General features: G+C 44.8%; 1 protein-coding gene across 1 annotated transcript in view; it reads right to left on the bottom strand.

The window, feature by feature from the left end:
* Nucleotides 1-20,481, bottom strand: part of LOC138681613 (pecanex-like protein 2) — a 1,209,413-nt gene that overhangs the window by 853,139 nt on the left and 335,793 nt on the right. The window lies entirely within an intron of this gene.

Below are 20,481 nucleotides of genomic sequence, written 5' to 3'. Positions count from 1 at the left end.
GTGATACAGCCCACAAAGCCGCAAATCTACTGTAGTGGTAAGAGGTATCTGTAGCCAAAATAATCTCCTATTAAGTCCTCAGCTTGGCAGGAGGAAATTTAAGCCATTACAAAGCTTCAAATTGAGTAATGAAGAAGACAATAGAACCTTCACAATCCATAGGGAGTCAAGCTGGGATGCTACATTTTCTTTTAGCATCCATGAATTGTACTCCCTGCTTCAGCAGCTTAATGGAAAAATCCAGAAAATTGTAACTGTGGCAAAGTTGTGCTTGAAGGGTTCCTTTAGTCTGGCTGGGCATAAAACTATGTCACTTTCCTTTCCAGAAAAAGCCTTGGAGTCTGCCTTTTTCCTTTGCAGGTGTGCATCAGGGTGTAAGGAGGAAGACCGAGCTATGTGTACCTGTGCAATACCGGATCCAGAAATGCTGAGGCTGCATCCAGTGTTGCAGGGGGAAAGGAAATGGGAGCCGTTCAGGAACCATGTCCTTTAGATAAGGGGTGTGGCAAGCAGGGTGATGAGAGAGCGTGTAGTTTGGGAAAATCCAGAGAGTTCCCACCAGAAGAAGGAGCAGGCAGGGGAAGAATGCGCTTTGCGAAGTGAGGTGAATCATGGAGCAGAGACCTGGGAGGAGTTCAGTGAGGACTCCCAAGTACCAGTGAGCGCGCAGAGAAATGGGCGCCGAGTGAAGCAGTGTGGGTGCACCGAGGAACGGGTGCCAGGAGTAGTATTGTGGGGTGGGTGTGTATCCAGTTATCAGCTTGTGTGCAGTGGAACACACAGCAAGAAAAGACTTGTGCAGAGCTCCACACTTCGGCTCCGCAGCTTAATGGACTAGGGGCTCAAAGGGCAAAACCGGTGACTGCCCGTTGCTGCCATAAGTGGGACCGTGTGTTGGGCGGGGAAGCCTGAAGATGCAGTGTCAGCCTCTGCCGGCATTCCATCATCTATCGGACCGCAAGTGACTAAAGGACAGCAAAGTCACAATAAGTTAAATTTGATAGCGAGACTGTTGCGTCGTATTACAATTACACTGTTTTCACCTGCTTTCCCCTTTCTTGTTATCTCCCTGCGAGGAGTTTATTACTGTAAATTAAACTGCACTCTTGTTAACCCTTGCTCTGCATCTCTGCGTTACTGCATCCAATGAACCTGCTTACATTTGGTATAGTTGGCAGGATGCAGCAAACCAATCTATCATGACTGTCCTGAAGTCTAGCTTGCCACTGAGGGCCATGCTCAGCAATCTCCCAAAATTCAAAGGGGAATAATCTAATGCTGTGGGACAGGACCGAGCATTTTAAAAGCATGTTGAAAATGCACCCTATGACCGCTGATATGCAAGCAGAGATTGCTGTGATGGCCCTGGATGGCGTGGCTTAGTGTTCTGTGATGTTTCGACCCCTCCATGAATGGGATACTCTAGACAAGGTGATTTAGATTCTGGAAGAGATGCATGGGGATCCCACCAATGTTGGGGAATTACGGATGTGACTGTTTTACCGCATTCAGAAGGAGGAGGAGTCTGTGACTCAGTACATTAATGTGTGGCACGAGGTGAACGCGTATATTGCTAAATGGGATGATGTGGGGGCTATAGGAGTGGGACCTCCTGATGTGATACTGAAGGATCAGTTTGTGGTGGGCCTCAGGGCCATGCAGCTTAAAAAATCTTTGTGAGAGCGCCTGCATACTAAACCTCATATTAACTTCCTAGAAATTTGGGTGGAAGCGCGCGTGAGACAGCAGGAACAGGGGATGGTGGCCTTGGCAGGGATGGTCCGTAGCAATGAGGTACCCACCCCACCTGTGGCTGGACCAAAGTGGGCCCAAGAAATCCAGAAGGAAATATGGAAAATGCAAGAATGGTCCAGCCTTAGAAGAGTGCCCGCTTCAGCCCAAAACACGTCAAGAGAAAGGACCAAGTCAGAGTCCCGCTTATTTGTCGGACCTCATCAGGGAACAAGACAGCCCTGTGCTGAGTGGAATCCGACTTGCTTCAGTGTGGGAACACCGGACACTATGCCTGAGGATGTGCAAGATGGGGACGGTCCCTACCCCGGCAGCTTTTAAACTAGTGAGCTCTGTGGTGGGGGGATGCCACCCGGAGCTTGAAAGACCAAGGAGGAGTGACAGCAGTCCTGAAGGTTTAATCTCTATGAGCTCTACTGTCTGGGCAAAAATGAATGGGCTAGCTATTGATTGCTGAATTGATACCGGATCGCAAGTGACCACCATGCCGGAAGCATAGTTTAGTACCATTTTCCAGAAGTATAGCATCCAGAGTGGGGCCCAGTGAGTAGACTGATGGCAGCCAACCACTTGCCTATCCTGGTCGCAGGGGTGGTCTGGATGGTGATTAAAGTGTGCGGAAAGAATGTAGGCCGAAAAGGGGTTATGTTGGTCACTGGCGATGTCGACAGCGGGCCTGCGGTAACTGTCGGGATGAATGTAGTGAAAGAAATCGGATCTCTCCTGATCAGTGAGCACCAAGAGGCCATTTTGGACCGTTGCAGCCCACAAATTCCCCAGAGAAAGGTATTTCAGCAATTGATACGGGCTGCCCAGTAGAAGTCAAGCATAAGGAAAGTTCTAGGAAAGGTGATAGTTTCTGCAGCTGCTAAACTCATTCTATCACCTGGCAAGACTGCACTCACATGTATGTATAGTATGAGCCTCTATGCCCCTCGGTGGGGTGGAATTGCAGATGTAGCCAACATCGGTGGATCAGGTACCCCTAGGACTCCTCATCGCTCGGACATTAGCCACAGTCTATGATGGTAACATTGTGGTGCGGTGCGTTAACCTGGGAGAAGATAACATCATCCTTCCGCCTAAGAGTGAAGTGGCTCAGGTTCTGAGAATGCCGGAAAAGTTGGGGCAACCGGAGGCCATGCAGTTGGCAGTAATGCAAGGAGATCCATGGACCCTAACCATTACAATGACACCGGAGCATCTGCCTGGAAGCATGAAGGAGGGTCGTTGAATCTTGGAGCAGATGCGTGCTGAATTGATGGAAGTCTCACCGCAACAGGTGCAACAGGTGGAAGCTGAATTAGAACGCTACAAGGAGGTCTTCGCTTGCCATGAAGATGATTTCAGGGGCACCACGAGATTACCACGGGAAGTGCTGCACCAGTCACTTAAAGATATCGAGAGATACCGTATAAGGAAGTGAAGGAGATGCTGGCTCACATGCTGCAGAGTGGAGTCATAAGGGAGACTCAAAGCCCGCACTTCCATTGTTTTAGTTTGGAAAAAAAACAGAACCCTGAACTTCTGTGTTGATTACAGATGACTGAATGCTTGAACGGTGCGGGACCCCTATCCGCTGCCCAGAATTGAGGAATCTCTGTCTGCCTTGGAAAAGGCAAAGTATTTTTTTACTCGTCTTGGTAATCCGCTATTGGAACTAGTAAAGATAGTGCCATCTGGTTCAAAGAATCAAGCTATTCAATGGGGGAGCAGCCAGGAAGAAGCCTTTAGAGACTTGAAAATGGTCTTGACAGAGGCCCCAATATGCGGATTTCTCACAGCCCTTCATCCTTCACACTGATGGAAATCTACATGGTCTGGGGGCCATTCTAGCACAAATGCAGGAAGGAAAGGAATGAGTGATAGGCTATGCAAGCCGGTCTCTTCACGACTCGGAATGGAACCCAGACAATTACAGCTCCTTCAAGTTGGAACTGCTGGCATTGGTGTGGGCAATGACCGAAAAGTTTGCAGAATATTTTTCAGGGCCTGAAGTCCTGGTGTGCACTGATAATAATCCCCTAGCCCACCTGGAAAATGCTAAATTGGGGGTCTTGGAGCAACGATGGGTGGCCCGCATTGCGAAGTATCGATACAAGATCACTTATTGGGCCGAGGCCGAGAATACACATGCTGATGCTCTCGAGAGAGTGACTCATGAGCGGCCTGAACTAGACCGAGATGAAGAATTGGAGTCAGAAGAGATTCCTGGTTTTCAGGACCCGGCTAGGTTGTTGGTGGCAACGCAGGGACAGATCAGAGAGGTGTCTGGAAAACAGTTGCTGGGATGACCTCACGATGACTGGGTGCAACTCTAGCAAGCAGATAGAGAACTTGCCTAGCTGAGACTTGGGTGGCCCTGAAACAACTTCCCAGCAGGCGAGAGAGAGAGATGCTCTGTCCCCAGAGGCTATGCAGATTCTGAGACAGTGGGAGAGGCTCCAGTTAGAAGATGGATTGCTATACAGAAGAGTATAGCTAGTACAGGAAATGGGGGTCACTTGGCAAGTAATGCTCCCAGAAAAGATGATCCATGTGGTGGCTACAGAGGCCCATGAGAGAGGGGCTCACTTCGGTCCGAGAAGACGTTCCAGTGGTTACAGAAGCTGGTGTATCACCCCCAATTGAGAACTGTAGTAGAGGAGGCCTGTCAACGATTTCGGAGCTGTGAAGCACCATCATGATTTCTGCCCCCTTAGAGCTACTGATGATTGACTACTTAGCCATAGGCCAGGCACATCTCGGGTATAAACATTGTCTGGCGATGACCGACCACTTCACCAAGTTCGCTGTAGTGACTCTGACCTGGAACCAGACTGCGGAGTCAGCTGCGCAGGCCATTTGCCGAGATTTCATCTAGGTGTACGGTTGCCCAAAAAGGATCTATTCTGACCAAGGTGCTTGCTTCCAAAGATGAGTGATGGAGGAGTTAAATCGTTTCTACCGGATTGAGAAGTCAAGGACTGCATCCTATCATCCTCAGGGGAATGGAGCTTGTGAGCGCTTCAATCAGATGTTGATCCAGATGCTCTTAACATTGCAGGAAGATATGGTGGCATGAGTTTGTGGCTGAACTTGTGTTGGTGTACAACAATCGAGTGCACAGTACAACGGGATACACCCCGTATGCCTTGCTGTTCGGGCGAAAGGGGCGAAAGATCAAAGAGCTGGAGTTAGACCCAGAAGAAGACTACCAGCGGACAGGGGTGTCTTCCTGAGTTCGGCAACACCAACATAGACTACAGACTCTTCACTAGCTGGTGCAGATGAAGTTCCGAGAACTCCAGCACCATGAAACGATGCATGTTCGAGGGACAGCTCTGAGAGCAGGAGATTAGGTGTTGATCCAGAACAAATGGCCCAGTGGAAAACTGGAACACAGATGGGAGAAGACCCCACATTAAGGGACATGTCGAGTCGGTTCTGATGGGCCAGTATATGAGGTTCAGCATGAACAAGTGGAAGGGGCACCTACCCGGATAGTTCACTGAAGCATGTTGTGGCCCTGCATGTCCCAAGGACCGGAATAAGCGAAAGAATTGCCAACCATCACTAATGCGCCTACTTCGACAGTTCTCGACGGTGATGAAGAAAAGATTTCAGCATCGCCCCCAGACCTTAATAATTCATTGTCTACCGCCCCCAGGGAAGTGAGAATTGAAGTGCTAATGCCTGAAGCAACAGAAACAGCAGACTCATTTGACCAAAATATCCCCTCGCCTTCTATCAGTCAACCTGGATTACGCCGATCGGAGCATAAAATACCCACCAAAAAGGGGTTGGGGAAACACAGAGTAGGGAACATGGGTCCAGTCTATCATCAAGTTACATTACAGGCAATATTGTACACAGTATATTGTCAGTTAAATTCAGTTTATACTGTACAAGAGAAAATAGCAATCCTATTATAACAGATTGGTACCTAATATACAGTTAGGTCCATATATATTTGGACAGAGACAACATTTTTCTAATTTTGGTTATAGACATTACCACAATGAATTTTAAACAAAACAATTCAGATGCAGTTGAAGTTCAGACTTTCAGCTTTCATTTCAGGGTATCCACATTAAAATTGGATGAAGGGTTTAGGAGTTTCAGCTCCTTAACATGTGTCACCCTGTTTTTAAAGGGACCAAAAGTAATTGGACAATTGACTCTAAGGCTATTTCATGGACAGGTGTGGGCAATCCCTTTGTTATGTCATTCTTAATTAAGCAGATAAAAGGCCTGGAGTTAATTTGAGGTGTGGTGCTTGCATTTGAAAGGTTTTGCTGTGAAGTAAACATGCGGTCATAGGAGCTCTCCATGCAGGTGACACATGCCATCCTTAAGCTGCGAAAACAGAAAAAGCCCATCCGAGAAATTGCTACAATATTAGGAGTGGCAAAATCTACAGTTTGGTACATCCTGAGAAAGAAAGAAAGCACTGGTGAACTCACCAATGCAAAAAGACCTTGGCGCCCACGGAAGACAACAGTGGCGGATGATCACAGAGTAATCTCCATGGTGAAGAGAAACCCATTCACAACAGCCAACCAAGTGAACAACACTCTCCAGGAGGTAGACGTATCAATATCCATATCTACCATAAAGAGAAGACTGCATGAAAGTAAATACAGAGGGTTTACTGCACGGTGCAAGCCACTCATAAGCATCAAGAATAAAAAGGCTAGACTGGACTTTCTTAAAAAAAATCTAAAAAAGCCAGCACAGTTCTGGAAGAACATTCTTTGGACAGATGAAACCAAGATCAACCTCTACCAGAATGATGGAAAGAGAAAAGTATGGCTAAGGCATGGTACAGCTCATCATCCAAAGCATACCACATCATCTGTAAAACACGGCGGAGGCAGTGTGATGGCTTGGGCATGCATGGTTGCCAGTGGCACTGGGTCACTAGTGTTTATTGATGATGTGACACAGGACAGAAGCAGCCGAATGAATTCTGAGGTATTCAGAGCCATACTATGTGCTCAGATCCAGCCAAGTGCAGCCAAACTGATTGGTTGTCGTTTCATACTACAGATGGGCAATGACCCAAAACATAAAGCCAAAGCAACCCAGGGGTTTATTAAAGCAAAGAAGTGGAATATTCTTGAATGGTCAAGTTAGCCAACTAATCTCAACCCAATTGAGAATGCATTTCACTTGTTAAAGACTAAACTTCAGACAGAAAGGCCCACAAACAAAAAGCAACTGAAAACCATGGCAGTGAAGGCCTGGCAGAGCATTAATAAGGAGGAAACACAGCGTCTGGTGTGTCCATGAGTTCAAGACTTCAGGCAGTCATTGCCAGGAAAGGGTTTTCAACCAAGTACTAAAAATGAACATTTTATTTAAAATTATTTAATCTGTCCAATTACTTTTGGTCCCTTTAAAAACAGGGTGGCACATGTTAAGGAGCTAAAACTCCTAAACCCTTCATCCAATTTTAATGTGGATACCCTCAAATGAAAGCTGAAAATCTGAACTTCAACTGCATCTGAATTGTTTTGTTTAAAATTCATTGTGGTAATGTCTATAACCAAAATTAGAAAAATGTTGTCTCTGTCCAAATATATATGGACCTAACTGTAGATATAGGAAGTGCAAAATGCAGTCTCTATAGCAGTCTATGAAGACAAAAATAAATGCCCTAAATGCACATGGAGTAATTAATGCTCAAAAAATGGAAAACATCTTAGCAATAGTAATTTCCAAATGGTAAATGAGCCAGATATTTTTCAAAAGGATGGAATTTATACACTATACACCATAATGGTCATGCTCACATCGTGCATTTGGCTGAAGAAAAATAAGATGAAGGATCAGGAATCAGCTCCCAGATCACCCACCCAATTTCTGATTCCTGCCGGATTCTGCTGTGAGACATAGAGTACTTCACAACCCCTGGCTAATGGGCATGCTGCAGCAAGGGAGATATAACTTTTCCCACTCAGGCGGGAACAAAAATTATCAACACCATCCGTCGCTGCAAGATCTTCCACACGAACAGGACAAATCCGCTGCCACCAGCTCCAATTCTTTAATTAATAACGGATCCGGAGCCAACCCAAATTAGTAGCGTAATTCACTTCAGAGGACGTGACAGAACATTATAGAGCAAGGAGAAACGAAGCTTGTAATTTTATATATTTTACTCCAAAAAGGTAGGCAGTGTTTACAAAAAGGTAAAAAGATATTATAAAGGTAGACAAGTATCATATGTACAAATAATTACAAATAAAAAGGGATTAACGGTGAAAATCGACTTACGGTTCATTCATATAATTCAATGGTACACCGTGTGGTGGATGGGGGAGGGTACCTTCCCCACCTATTTTCAGGTCAAATTCCACAGCCTGTTGTAGCTGAATCCCCCGGCAAAAGACACCCCCTTGTCTGGGCCTCTGAGTTTTATACCTTTGCCCAAAACTAAGGGTCTCTCCCCCTGGATGACCTCATGGGGTGGGCAGAGCTATGGAATGCACTCCTCTCTCTTAAGTATATGAAAAACTAACATCCCACCTATCTTGGCGTATGAACCTCGTAGAAAGATGACACCCGTGCCGTTATGCTGACCGTGACATAGGGATTCGTTTAAGTATAGAAATGGGGTAGATGGGTGACCCAGTTATGTAGTAATCTGTTTCTCAATTGTGCTGGTTCTGGAACCTAGGAAACTCACTGGCTGATAGATCTACCGAAGCACATGTCAAAAATGTATTTCTCCCACTTCTATCGTTAATTGGTGCTATGATATATACATTTGCAAAGACAAAGGAACCATGGTTTCTGTTTTTTCATGTGCTCCTACTTGTACTTTTACTTTGAAGCCATAAAACTCCTCAGTGAACATTGCTGGCACGCTGGTCCCACATAACAGTTGCATAGCAGAGGGGAGGGAGTGGGAAAGTTGAAATTGCGCACAGGCACATGCAGGCAGAGAAAACTGCAGCTGAGAGCTCTGTATGTGTAATTGAAGTAATAAGAAATTCTTCCTATTTCCTGACAAACACTCTAAACAATTTTTTATCTCCAGAAAATCTGTTGGGTAACTTTACCGGTGGCTCGGGGTCCACTAGGGATAGATCAGTGGGGCCCCCCTCCCGGAATCCCGACAGAGCAGACCCTGGTAGAGTGCCTGCCACATCTCTCTGCACCTGTTGGTGAGAGCGAACGAGAAATTGCTGCTCCATGGACAGCTTCTGCATAAGCTGGGAGAGCTTATTAACCTGCCCCATGAGAGTCTGTACCGGATCCATAATATTAAACAAAAAAAGAAACAGCTGACCGCACCACCGATACAGCTGACTGTGACTGCTTCAAGCTAATTAACCACTGCTGGCCCGCTGATCTCGGGTGCTTAAGCCAGAGAGAAAAGCTATCGTAGATACGTGAGTAGAAAGTATGCAGCAGCACTCACCGATCTTCAAAACAGGTTCCTTTATTCAAACAATATCTTCACGGCACGGGGGTGTATATACAAGGAGATGTGGCAGCTAAACGACGGCCGTTTCGCACCCACCTGGTGCTTCAACGGGTTCAATGAGTGGACGGACATGACGCCTAAAGTAGTGAGCACCCACTGTGCCCCTCCCTCCAGCCCCACTCCGCCCACCCACAGTACAAGACTTATTAAAAACAATTAAAAACAAAACTGGTGACTACAAACATAAGCGCTAATCTATACAAATATCACATGTTCTGATGTTATGCGACACCGCATACAAGCCGAATCTGTTATCTTAATCTTATTACTCTGTGCAAACTAAAGCCCACTTGGACCTACCAAGCTGTTGCCGCTCCCCATTTACATTGCAGGGATTAGGTGGACTCTGTGCCTTATTCTAATTTCCCTAAGCCCATTACGGCTAAACTCTCACCCAACTCTCTATTGCCGCTAGCGTGCATGATGTGGATAATGGGCAATATACCGCTGAGACCATACTTGTACTACTCATAAAAATATAGACATATCAATTTTGTCGTTAAGACCTGCGGGGCCCATGGCACCTGTCCGCATGATCCACGTTGCTTCTCGTCTCAATAATTCGTTATGATGATCACCCCCTCTCTTTGGCAACTTGACCTGTTCTATACCAGCGAACATCATAACCCCAGCGTTCCCACCGTGTGCTTCTCGTATGTGACAGATGAGTCTGGGTACTCCCTTCCCTGTCACTACGGATCTGCAATGTTCCCTGAAGCGTATGTATAAACACCTGGTCTTACCTGGTCTTACCTATGTAGTATCGCCCACACGGGCACCATACTACATAGACCACATATTTAGTTTGACATGTTATGAACTGCATCACTTTATGTTCAACTGGTCCGATATGTTAAATCCTGTCTATAATATGATGTCTGCAATACCTACAGTGTCTGCACCGGTAATTCCCTATTGGGGTATTACGTTCCAGCCAACTTTTAGACTTATTGTCTGTAATGCGATTTTGTACCAATATGTCCCTAATCCTAGTACTCCTTCTATTCGAAATTAAGGGACCATTGAACACCACTTCAGCCAGCTCCCTGTCCCTATCCAGTAGATGCCAATTATTCCTGATTGCAGCCCTGATCTGTTGGTCCATGGGGCCATACTGGAAACAGAATGTAAACCTTTTGCCTACAGGGCTATGTTCATTATTGACTCTGCTGATTCTACTATTCATTTTCCTCCGAGTCTCCTGCCAAACATGGTCAGGGTATCCTCTATACTTTAATCTCTGTTCCAACTCATTTGCTTGTATATTGAACCCTTCTTGTGTGTTATTTGCCCTACTGGTTCTAACTAGCTGGCCATAAGGTAGCGACCGCTTAGTGTGGCTTGGATGGTAGCTGTTAAAGTGCATAAGTGCGTTAGTGGATACTGGTTTCCGAAACAGTAAAGTGTGAATCTCTCCGTCTACTATGTTGACTGACACGTCCAAGAAGTCTAAGTGTGATCCCCCAAAGGCTGACGTAAATGACATGCCCATGGCATTGTCGTTCAAGTAGGTAACAAAGTGTCCAAAACTCTCTTCTGGCCCGTCCCACACGAAGAACATATCATCAACGTACCGTAGATACATCCTGATATGCTTTAAATATACATTCTTGCTTGAATATACATACGCCTCCTCAAAATGGCCTAAATACAGATTTGCAAATGTACATGCTGCCGGAGTCCCCATAGCAGTGCCAACTATCTGTAGGTAACAGAGGTCCATAAACGTAAAAGCGTTATGTGTTAAGAAGAATTTAAGGCCCTCACAGATGAAATCTATAGTATTACTCTCTTTAGATGTGGTTTCTAGGATCCGGCGTATAGATTCTACTCCTTGCTCCTGTGGAATCCGCGTATATAGATTTATAACATCTACCGACGCTAGCCTAAAGCTAGGTTGCCATGTAAATTGATGGATATGTTTCAAAAATGCACTAGTGTCTTTAGTATACGACGGAATATGCGTCAGTAGTGGGCGTAACAGCCAGTCCATATACTTCGAGAGTGGTTCTGTGAGGGACCCCACCCCCGACACAATTGGTCGGCCTGGTGGGTCCGTGATGGCCTTATGAATTTTAGGGACATGGTACCAGTGTGGCTTTATGGGGAACTCCGGCAGCAACTTTTCCGCTTTATGAAGTGAAAAAACCTGGGTCTCAACTGCTTTTCGCAGTAGTGTCCTTAATTCACTTTTATATTTATTGGTGGGATCCCCCGGCAACCTCATGTAAGTGTTTTCATCCGCCAATTGTCTAAAAGCTTCCTTGGTATAGGTTTCCCTTGGGATCAAAACTGTTTTGCCCCCCTTGTCTGCAGATCGGACTATAGTGTCCTTCCATCCTACTATCTCCTGTAGGGCTCTATTCTCTTCTGCAGTAACGTTCGGAGGTGCTTTAGGGTAAACCAAGGCTTCCACATCTCTGATGACTTGTGTCTCAAATAGGTCTATAACGTTCCCAGGGGATACTGGGGGCATATATCTAGATGTCACCCCCCCTACATGGTCCCTTAATTTCGAATAGAAGGAGTACTAGGATTAGGGACATATTGGTACAAAATCGCATTACAGACAATAAGTCTAAAAGTTGGCTGGAACGTAATACCCCAATAGGGAATTACCGGTGCGGACACTGTAGATATTGCAGACATCATATTATAGACAGGATTTTACATATCGGACCAGTTGAACATAAAGTGATGCAGTTCATAACATGTCAAACTAAATATGTGGTCTATGTAGTATGGTGCCCGTGTGGGCGATACTACATAGGTAAGACCATCAGGTGTTTATACGTACGCTTCAGGGAACATTGCAGATCCGTAGTGACAGGGAAGGGAGTACCCAGACTCATCTGTCACATACGAGAAGCACACGCAGGGAACGCTGGGGTTATGATGTTCGCTGGTATAGAACAGGTCAAGTTGCCAAAAAGAGGGGGTGATCATCATAACAAATTATTGAGACGAGAAACAACGTGGATCATGCGGACAGGTGCCATGGGCCCCTGTTATGGCTGACAATCAGGCAACACAGCGTGCAGAAATCAGCGCACATACAGAGATCTGGCAATAACCAAAAACAATAAGACGAGCTCTGAGACGTGGAATCTCTGTAGACTGCAGTACCTGATCTATCCTCACACAACTATAAGCAGCAGTGGATTGCGCCTATCACTACCTATGCAACTCGACACTGCCTGAGGAGCTGACTAGCCTGAAGATAGAAATACAAGCCTGACTTACCTCAGAGAAATACCCCAAAGGAATAGGCAGCCCCCCACATATAATGACTGTTAGCAAGATGAAAAGACAAACGTAGGAATGAAATAGATTCAGCAAAGTGAGGCCCGATATTCTAGACAGAGCGAGGATAGCAAAGAGAACTATGCAGTCTACAAAAAACCCTAAAACGAAAACCACGCAAAGGGGCAAAAAGACCCACCGTGCCGAACTAACAGCACGGCGGTGCACTCCTTTGCTTCTCAGAGCTTCCAGCAAAAGTTAATAGCAAGCTGGACAGAAAAAACAGAAAACAAACTAGAAGCACTTATCTAGCAGAGCAGCAGGCCCAAGGAAAGATGCAGTAGCTCAGATCCAACACTGGAACATTGACAAGGAGCAAGGAAGACAGACTCAGGTGGAGCTAAATAGCAAGGCAGCCAACGAGCTCACCAAAACACCTGAGGGAGGAAGCCCAGAGACTGCAATACCACTTGTGACCACAGAAGTGAACTCAGCCACAGAATTCACAACAGGCCCCGCAGGTCTTAATGTCAAAATTGATATGTCTATATTTTTATGAGTAGTACAAGTATGGTCTCAGCGGTATATTGCCCATTATCCACATCATGCACGCTAGCGGCAATAGAAAGTTGGGTGAGAGTTTAGCCATAATGGGCTTAGGGAAATTAGAATAAGGCACAGAGTCCACCTAATCCCTGCGATGTAAATGGGGAGCCGCAATAGCTTGGTAGGTCCAAGTGGGCTTTAGTTTGCACAGAGTAATAAGATTAGGATCCATAATATACTAACACCCCACCACCAGGGAAAGACTGTAGGGTCAGCTATAATGTCATGACTTCCGGGTATTACTGCTGCGGGGAGAGGTGTGCGACACAGCAAAGGAGCTGAGAGCAGAGCAGCGGGGAACTCACACGGTAGCAAACAGGGCCTGAACCACATGACAATGAAGGAGGTGGTCAAGGTCGGCACCAGATGCCGGGGTGCAGAGGAGACGTTATATACTGGAGAGTAGTTAAACGTGCCAAGATCAAACCAAAAGATCACGAGGTAACCGAGGGTGAGACGGAAGGGTAGTCAGGAAAGGAGCCAACGGTCAGAAAACTAGCAGAACAAGCAAGCATAGTAATGCACAGAGTGCAAAGCAAACAAATGCAAACCGAACACACACTCGAGGGGTCAGACACACAGACTAAACGAAAGTATAGATTTTTTTTTAATTATTTATTTACAGCGCAGAAGCGACTAATGAATACTCCCATCCGCCGTTCCTGCTCTTGATGTTATTAGCGACAGCAGCTGTCGGATGATGGGAACAGTTGTCCCATCTGGTGACACCAGTGACTGGAGGTAAACGTTATACCTCCGATCACAGCTGAGTGCTCACGCTGTCTTCTAACAGCATGGGAACCGTGGCTTTCTGACTGGCGGGGATGATTTCACTGCTGATCAGAAGCGGTGTGTGCCGCGCTGTTATGAACATGACAACGCAGAACACACTGGATATTTGGGCCCCCACTCAAGTGAATGGGGTCCGGGATCGGGTTCGGGTCCGGGTACTGTTCTGGTACCCAAACCCAAACTGTTTTTTAACTATTCGGCCAAACTCGAACATCCAGGTGTGCACTCATCTCTATTGCTTACCCAATCTGCATATAGTTACCCCAGTCCTTGCTTCTGTAGCTTTAATGTAAAGCTGTTATGTGGAACAATATCAAATGCCTTTGCAATGTCTACATTAATCACATCAGCCGCATTACCAACATCCAGATTTGTACCTACCTCCTCATAAAAACCCAACATGTTAAAAATTTTGGGATTTTTTTTTAATGTCATTGGCGATTTGTTTCTCTGTAGATAACGTTGCTAGCTTGATTTCTATTTTACATTTCTTATTTAGATCTTTATACTCCTGAAATGCTATTTTGGTATCCTCAGCTTTCAAGATTTTGAATGATCTTAGTTTTTTTCTTATTAAACTTTGTACTGTCTTTTGCATCCATAATGGTTTCTTTTTATCCCTTGACATTTTTTTTTACCAGACGGTATAAGTTTTCTACAGGAATCTAGTAGTTTTTCCTTAAAAATGCCCCATTTTTGTTTGATATCCCCAGTTACCATGACGTGGTCCCAGTCTACATGAATAAGCTCTTCCTCTAATTTGTTGAAATCAGCTTTCATAAATTTTCAGGATTTGGCATTTCCCATTTTGAATGTTTGATTGAAAATTACATTGAAACTTACCATGTTATTGTCACTGCTTCCCAAATGCTCCCTGCCTTGCAGATCTGAAATTTTATCTGGTATATTTGATAGAACCAGATCCAGCAGATTACCTCACCATGTTGGTTCATCTACCGGCTGAGAGATGTAATTGTACTGAACTGTGGATAAGAAACTGCAGCTTTTAGCACAACCAGAAGATTCCATGTCCCATTGAATATCTGGACAGTTAAAATCCCCCAATATAAGAGCCCTATTACTGTTTGCTGCATTTTTAATTTGTTGCAGCATTTTATTCTCTACCTGTTCAGCTATATTAGGAGGTTTGTAGCAAACTCCAATTAGCAGCTTTCCATTATTGGCATCCCCATGTACAGTACAGACCAAAAGTTTGGACACACCTTCTCATTTAAAGATTTTTCTGTATTTTCATGACTATGAAAATTGTAAATTCACACTGAAGGCATCAAAAGTATGAATTAACACATGTGGAATTATATACTTAACAAAAAAGTGTGAAACAACTGAAAATATGTCTTATAGTCTAGGTTCTTCAAAGTAGCCTCCTTTTGCTTTGTTGACTGCTTTACACACTCTTGGCATTCTCTTGATGAGATTCAAGAGATATTCACCAGAAATTGTCTTCCAACAATCTTGAAGGAGTTCCCAGGAATGCTTAGCACTTGTTGGCCCTTTTGCCTTCACTCTGCGGTCCAGCTCACCCCAAATCATCTCAGTTGGGTTCAGGTCTGGTGACTGTGGAGGCCAGGTCATCTGGCGTAGCACCCATCACTCTCCTTCTTGGTCAAATAGCCCTTACAAAGCATGGAGGTGTGTTTGAGGTCATTGTCCTGTTGAAAAATAAATGATGGTCCAACTAAACGCAAAGGGGATGACATAGCATGCCGCTGCAAGATGCTGTGGTAGCCATGCTGGTTCAGTATGCATTCAATTTTGAATAAATCCCCTACAGTGTCACCAGCAAAGCACCCCCACACCATCACACCTCCTCCTCCATGCTTCACGGTGGGAACCAGGCATGTAGAGTCTATCCGTTCACCTTTTCTACGTCGCTCAAAACACGGTGGTTGGAACCAAATATCTAAAATTTGAACTCATCAGACGAAAGCACAGATTTCCACTGGTCCAATGCCCATTCCTTGTGTTCTTTAGTCCAAACAAGTCTCTTCTGCTTGTTGCCTGTCCTTAGCAGTGGTTTCCTAGCAGCTATTTTTACCATGAAGGCCTGCTGCACAAAGTCTCCTCTTAACAGTTGTTATAGAGATGTGTCTGCTGCTAGAACTCTGTGTGGCATTGATCTGGTCTCTAATCTGAGCTGCTGTTAACCGGCGATTTCTGAGGATGGTGACTCGGATAAACTTATCCTCTGAAGCAGAGGTGACTCTTGGTCTTCCTTTCCTGGGGCGGTCCTCATGTGAGCCACTTTCTTTGTAGCGCTTGATAGTTTTTGCAACCGCACTTGGGAACACTTTCAAAGTTTTCCCAATTTTTCAGACTGACTGACCTTCATTTCTTAAAGTAATGATGGCCACTCGTTTTTCTTTACTTAGCTGCTTTTTTCTTGCCATAATACAAATTCTAACAGTCTATTCAGTAGGACTATCAGCTGTGTATCCACCAGACTTCTGCACAACACACCTGATGTTCCGAACCCCATTTATAAGGCAAGAAATCCCTCTTATAAAACCAAACCTGACAGGGCACACATGTGAAGTGAAAACCATTTCCAGTGACTACCTCTTGAAGCCCATTAAGAGAATGCCAAGAGTGTGCAAAGCAGTTATCAAAGCAAAAGGTGTCTACTTTGAAGAACCTAGAATATAATATGTATATAATTCCACATGTGTTAATTCATAGTTTTGATGCCATCAGTGTGAATGTACAATTTTCATAGTCATGAAAATACAGAAAAATCTTTAAATGAGGTGTGTCTAAACTTTTGGTCTGTACTGTACATTTACCCATAGTGATTCTACATTGCTGTAACTCGCCCCAATGCCTTCATTGAGTACAGGTTTTAATTAGGATTTCACAAAGATGCACACCCCTCCACCTTGTTTATATTTTCTGTCCTCTCTAAATGTAGTGTAACTCTTTACGTTTGTTACCAAATCATGACTTTCATCAAGCCAGGTTTCCGTAATGCCCACCACATAGCATTCAGTGACTGTCATGGGAGTCTCCAGTTCAATCATTTTGTTTGCTAGACTCCTTGCATTTGCCATGAGACATTAAATATTATTAGATATAAATATATAGGTGGGCGCAAGTGCAACTAGAGAGGTATTTTATGTATTTGGCTGCGAATAGGGCAACACCACAAAGTTGTCAGAAATTAAACATGTAAAAAATCATATAATTTGTGCCTATACATACCAACTGTGCCAATAAAAAAGGGGGAACATATTTATTCGATATATATTAGAAGTCTACAGTAGGGGTTTTTTTCCTCCTGGAATCCCCCTTTGTGCAGATGGTGGTAGGAGAGAAAGTCAAAACAGCAGCTCAGGAACCAAAGTATCTTCAGGAGTGCTGTCCCGGCCAGTGACAAACGCTCCGTTAGGCTCCTTCCCAGCGGTGCACGAGCTTGGAGAGCTCGTGATCAAGGTGTACGATGCCGCATTCAGCTGACAGGACCTTGTGCGACGTCAGTTGTCACCTGACCAGCAGGGGTACGAGGTGCTATCCTCTTCTTTCACTTCTAGCAACATCTGCACAAAGGGGGATTCCAGGAGGAAAAAAACCCTACTGTGAACATCAACATCGCCTATCAATAGGTAAATACAGCATTGCCTGCCACCTGCATTTTAAAGGTACCGTCACATTAAGCGACGCTGCAGCGATATAGACAACGAGCCGATCTCTGCAGCGTCGCTGTTTAGGTGGCTAGGAGACGTCAAACACCGGCAACAGCTGAACGATGCATGAGCGATCCAGTGACGTAACGGCGACTCACTTATCGTTCTCGCTGGTTGTTCACTCCATGAAAAACCATTGCAGGCATCGTTGCTTTTGCTGTCAAACATGACGAAGCACGCCGACCTGACGACCAAATAAAGTTCCGGACTTCTAGCTACGACCAGCGATGTCACAGCAGGATCCTGATCGCTGCTGCATGTCAAACACAACGAGATCGCTATCCAGGACGCTGCAACATCACGGATCGCTGTCGTTCTCGTTGGAAAGTTGCTCAGTGTGAAGGTACCTTAACTGGGAATAGATGTGCACCAACAGTTGGCTCAAGAAACATATATGAACTAATTGGACTTTTTAGGGTATTTGATCATATAATTCTATTTTAATATATATCTAATAAATATGTTCCCCCTTTTTTATTGGTACAGTTGGTATGTATAGGCACAAACTATATTAGTTTTTACACATTAAATATTATTAGTACATATGATACTCTGACCTCATTTACCCCTACTGCCTCCCTCTCTCTGTCTACCGTTTGTTAATTTTTCCAAATGTGAAAATCACTGATGATACACTGATACAAAACACTGATGACACCCGGACCATTTTTTGATGTACATGACAAATCACGGATGTCTGAATGAGGTATAACTGTTGACATCTACTATATAATTGTCTAAGGGTCACTTCCGTCTTTCTGTCTGTCTGTCCTTCTGTCTGTCATGAATATTAATTGGTCGCGGCCTCTGTCTGTCATGGAATCCAAGTCACTGATTGGGCTCGCCAGCTGCCTGTCATGGCTGCCGCGACCAATCAGCGACGGCCACAGTCCGATTAGTCCTTCCCCTGCAGTCAGCACCCAGCGCCTGCTCCATACTCCCCGCAGTCACTGCTCACACAAGGTTAATGCCAGCGGTAACGGACCGCGGTATGCCGCGGGTAAATCACTCCGTTACCGCCGCTATTAACCCTGTGTGACCAAGTTTTTACTATTGATGCCGCCTGCGCAGCATCAATAGTAAAAACATCTGTTAAAAATAATTAAAAAAATAAAAAATCATTATATACTCACCTTCCACCGTCTTTCCCGCTCCTGGCTACGGTCCGGTGACCACTCCATGCAAGCGGCAGGTTCCGGTGGTATGGGAGAAGGACCTGCCATGACGTCACGGTCATGTGACCGCAACGTCATCACAGGCCCTGCTCGCCTGCGCAAGAAGGACCTGCCATGACGTCACTGTCATGTGACCGCGACATCATCACAGGCCCTGCACGCCTGCGCAAGAAGGACCTGCCATGACATCACGGTCATGTGACCGCAACATCATCACAGGCCCTGCGCGAGAACGACCTGCCATGACGTCATGGTCATGTGATCGAACTACAACTGGACCTCGGAAGGTGAGTATATTTTTTTGTTTTTTTTTAACCTGTGACATACGTGGATGGGCAATATACTACGTAGCTGGGCAATATACTACGTGACTGGGCAATATACTACGTGACTGGGCAATATACTACGTAACTGGGCAATATACTACGTGGCTCGGTGCTGTATACTACGTGGCTCGGTGCTGTATACTACTTCACTGGGCAATATACTACGTCACTGGGCAATATACTACATAGCTGGGCAAAATACTATGTGGCTGGGCAGTATACTACGTCGCTGTGCAATATACTACGTGGCACTGTGCTGTATACTACATCACTGGGCAATATACTACGTGGCTGGGCAATATACTATGTGGCTGGGCAATATTCTACATTACTTGGCAATATACTACGTGGCTGGGCAATATACTACGTGGCTAGGCAATATACTACGTGGGCTGTGCAATATACTACGTGGCTGGGCAATATACTACGTGACTAGGCAATATACTACATGGGCTGTGCAATATACTACGTGGCTGGGCAATATACTACGTGGGCTGTGCAATATACTACGTGGACATGCATATTCTAGAATACCCGATGCGCTAGAATCGGGCCACCATCTAGTAACTAATAATCTTCTGAAGTTATTTAAATCCAATCTTCACTTCACTTCACTTCAGAGTTTCAATCTTTTGGTTTTTTCTTTTGCCTTCCTCCAAATGCAAGATTTTTTTTTATTTTACCATCAATTTAGCCATATGAGGGCTTAATTTTTGTGGAATAACTTGTAGTATTGAAAAGTACCATTACATTTACCATACAATGTACTGAGAACTGGAGAAAATATTTAAAGTGGGATGAGATTGTGAAAAAAATGGATTGTTAGTGACATGGAAATACAAAATATGGAGTGTGAATCAAATTTTCAATTGTTTTTGTAATAAGTTAAAAAAAACTTTTGTTTAGTTTTTACATTATTTTAGTCCTCTTGGGAGACTTAAATATGTTATGTCCTGAAAACCCATCCTCAATCAGTATGTTTCCCCTTGTAAAATAACAACACTTATACTCATCATCGGTACCTTTGCCGTTCTAGCTGTCAACATTGGCTATTATGGGCATCGCGTCACATTATCTCATGTGATCCCTGAGGCTAATCAGTGCTGGCTTCACTTTCTCCACCTTCAAACAAATCACGTACATCCAAAGGAAGTGAGAGCAGCTGATGTCTCACTTCTTTTGGATGTATGTGATTCCTCAGATGGCAGGGACAGTGAAATCATCGCTGATTTGCCACAGAGAGAGCTAGTGCCTGCACCACTGGGACGGCATCAACACCCGAGTTTAAGTATTATTATCTTAATGGGGCAAATATGGGGACTCAGGAAGGGTTGTTTGAGTAGTGTACAACCCCTTTAAGTGCAATGTGATAAACATACATACATACTGTACATACAAGAGATGAGATG

The sequence above is a fragment of the Ranitomeya imitator genome, chromosome 5 (genome assembly GCF_032444005.1).
Source record: "Ranitomeya imitator isolate aRanImi1 chromosome 5, aRanImi1.pri, whole genome shotgun sequence".
Taxonomy (NCBI): domain Eukaryota; kingdom Metazoa; phylum Chordata; class Amphibia; order Anura; family Dendrobatidae; genus Ranitomeya; species Ranitomeya imitator.
This window is presented reverse-complemented; position numbering and strand designations above follow the sequence as displayed.